Raw genomic sequence first — 3,386 nt, 5'->3', positions numbered from 1 at the left:
GCTTTTGGATTGCTGCGAGCAGCTGCTCGTCAAACTCCTGACCCCGCCTCTCCCTGCCCACGGGTCCCGGGTGTTTTATTCACGCCGGGGCTTTGGCGCCCCCACTCTTTTGCTGCCGCCTACGATTGGCTGAAATGGCCGGAACAGAGCGCCGGGATAGGTTGCCAGGGGTGCCAGCTGCGGCGATGGCCCGCCTCCCCACTCGGGGTTAGGCTGTGTTGACGCGGTGAAGGGTTGGGTTGCGCGGCGGGAAGTGGGCAGGCAGGGCCGCAGGGCAGAGGTTTCCATTCCGAAGCTCTGGAGCGCGGGGAGCTGGGTGGCTGGGCTCCTCGAGCGTGAAAAGCAAACCCTGCCGTGAGGGAGAGTTCAGGGGCGGGTACCTGCCCAAAACGTGTGGCTGGCGCACGCATGGAGACTTTTCCCCAAGCAGGGAGACCCCCTGGCAGCTTCTGGAGAGGCCCTCGCAGGCACGGCAGCTGCCCCAGCGTGGGCTGGCGGTGGCAGCACGAGGAAGAGGAGGCTGCGGGGCCCAGTGCCGCCTTGGTTTCCCTCTGATAAGCCATGCGTGGTAACTCTCACCTTCCCCAGGTGCTGCTAATGCCCATTCTCCAGCAACGGGCCACGGAACGTCCTCCAGCTGGAGGCTGCGTTTGCAGGGAAAACATGAGCAGGCTCCTCTCTACCACGCATCAACCTCCATGATTGGGACTTTCTGAGATCCAAAATCTCAGGTTTCCTTCCTCCAGCCCAAGAAGCACAAGCGTGCCTCCATTATTCAAAGCAGAGGCAGTACCAGGTGCTGAATTCAGCAGGGAGGCTGCACTTCTAAGGGAAGTTACCCAGGGGAATCCTCTGCGTGTAGCACCCGTGTGACTGCGTGTATGGGGCTCGGCCTGACCGCGTTATCCAGAATGCATATTTCCAACACCTGCCTCCTCTCACCAGACTTTCAAGCAGCTACTTCATCCAAAATGCAAGCCAGAACAGTTCCCAGAGCATTCAGCTGCAAAAAAAAAAAAAAAAAACCAAAAAAACACCAACCACCACCCCAGGAAATTGAAATGCAAAGATTACATGAGGTTTCTCTGCATCATTATCTTCTCCCTGCAAGCACCATCCCCCTTGTTCCTCTTTGTTTCTGAATCCAGCAAAGAAACAGAGCAACAAGGAATACAGGCCTTAATGTTAACTGGCAAACATCCAGAAAATAAAGCAACTGAAACCAGTGGGTATTTCAGAACATTGTTTGCAAAAATCATTTACCAAGTTCACATAGGAGGTGCTCGGGCAGAAGTATGAACAGGACTCTGCATTTCAGACTGGTGCTCTGACCCCCAAATCATCCCTTGTTCACAAATTAAACTGAGATACCTCCTTTTTTTTTTTTTTTTTCTTTTCCTCACATCTTTTTACATATCCTTCTGCTTGGAAAGCAAAACCAAAGCAGAGAGCTGCCTTTCCTCTCACAGTTGCTTCTCAATTACTTTCAGATCGCTGCTCTCAGCCAACAGCACGACACAGCTATGTTTGAGCCCAACATGTTCCAAAATGACTAGACAGACCAAGACGTTTCTACCAGTCCTGAGTTTTCTTCTGATTTTACAAAAACACTCCTGGCCCGGCATAGCTCTTAAAATATTGCATTCACAGTAGCCTCTGGATTTCTGACAAAAATTTTCATAAAACATGGTGCCCTAAACCTTAATTTCTAAGGAACAGTTCCCATGTTATAAAGATGCTCTGCTTCCAAATGAAAAGTATTTGAGGGCTGGCAAGGAAAAGGCCAGAACGTGCTCTTGTAAATAAAGTTCTAGTGTATGCTTCAGCTTTATATAGCTTTTACAAATATTTATTAGATAGTTAAGTTAATTTGTTGCCATTCCCACTTCTCTGCTTGGCTGTTTGTATCTCTCCCTAACTTGACCTGTCCATATTGTCATTGGTGACCGAAGGGAAAGGGGGCTGTGGTAGGAAAGGAAAGGAAGATGACCCTAGAGGTCACCTAGCTGGACAAGCTGAGCATCCAACACAGCAAACTGCACACTCACAGTGCTGCGCTGCGGGTCCGAGTCATGTTCTGTGTACTCAGTCTTCCCACAGAGAGTTCCCATGCAAGGGGAGAAATTAATTCTCCAAGGCCTGATGCTGGAAGCAAGGCTTCAAGGTGCTTCAATCCCTACGGATAACAAGGAATTGGGAGATGCTTCATAGCATTCCCAAGAAATCCAACCCAATTTCCCCCCTTGAATGGTTTTGATTCTTCTCACAGTGTTTGTCTATGAGCACACCCCCAGTATGAATGTATTATATATAGCACTAGTAGATTGATTTTTTTTTTTTTTTTTTTTTTTTTTTTTCTAAGATTGAGAACAGGGCTCCATGGCCATGGCTCTTCCTGCCATGCCCACTTACTCCTGTCAGCAGTGCCTTTCTAGCAGAGATCCTTCCTGGTCTCAGTACGCTATCCCCTAAGGACCTGAGAGTGTATTACACACACGCTCATGATAATGCAAACTCCATATCCTCACTGCAGATACCCGGAGGGTTAACATTGTTCTCCCCTATTGGCTATCTAAAAGAACGTCAGTGATTAAATCTCCCTTCTCTAATCACACCGTAATGTTATCCATTCTAGGAACAAGCCATACCCGTATAAATACTACAACATAAGCATAACTGTGCTCGCCCAAGAGGAATTCCATCTTTTTGACAGTAACAGGTAAACCAGTGGGAGCCTGTGTGTGCGTATGAGCGCTGAAAACGTTCAAAAATACTTCTAGGAGGTACCATGTTGTCTAGTAGCAATACAAATCAGGAAGCAAATACACGAGTATTACATGGGCTTTCTCCTGTCATGCTCCGAGCAGACCTGAACAATATGGTTGCTAAACCAAGACATCCTGTTTGCAAGGTATTTCCATCCTGGTAGTGCTGCGTCAGAGGTGAGCGAGCAATTTCAGAGTACTTCAGAAAAACTTCAGTGTAGGCAGCTTTTGCAGGAAATAATAAAGTCTTTTGCAAGGCTTCTGAAAAGGAGAAACTTACAGAAGTAGCAAATGTTGACTGGTGCTGCTGTATGGTAGCATGGCTATATGTTCATTTTGAAATAGTGGGCATAAATAAGTTTAATGAACAAAGCTTTGCAGTTGCCGTCTTTAATACAGAAAGGATTTGAATAGCAAGAATCCTTCGAAATCTTTCTTCCACTGAGAAGCATCATCCAAACAGCTTGTCAAGAGCTGTGGCCTGTGCACATCAAAAGAATGTTCTCTAGCACGAGATATGTGATGCATGCAGGAACAGCTTGACTATACCTTCTATCTCTTACGTATAGATGTGACTAATCCTACGGGGCAAATACTTCATTCAGGTTCACTTTGCTTTCA

This window comes from Egretta garzetta, unplaced genomic scaffold, assembly GCF_000687185.1.
Source record: "Egretta garzetta isolate BGI_Z169 unplaced genomic scaffold, ASM68718v1 scaffold828, whole genome shotgun sequence".
Taxonomy (NCBI): domain Eukaryota; kingdom Metazoa; phylum Chordata; class Aves; order Pelecaniformes; family Ardeidae; genus Egretta; species Egretta garzetta.
Note: the sequence above shows the minus strand (reverse complement) of the source record.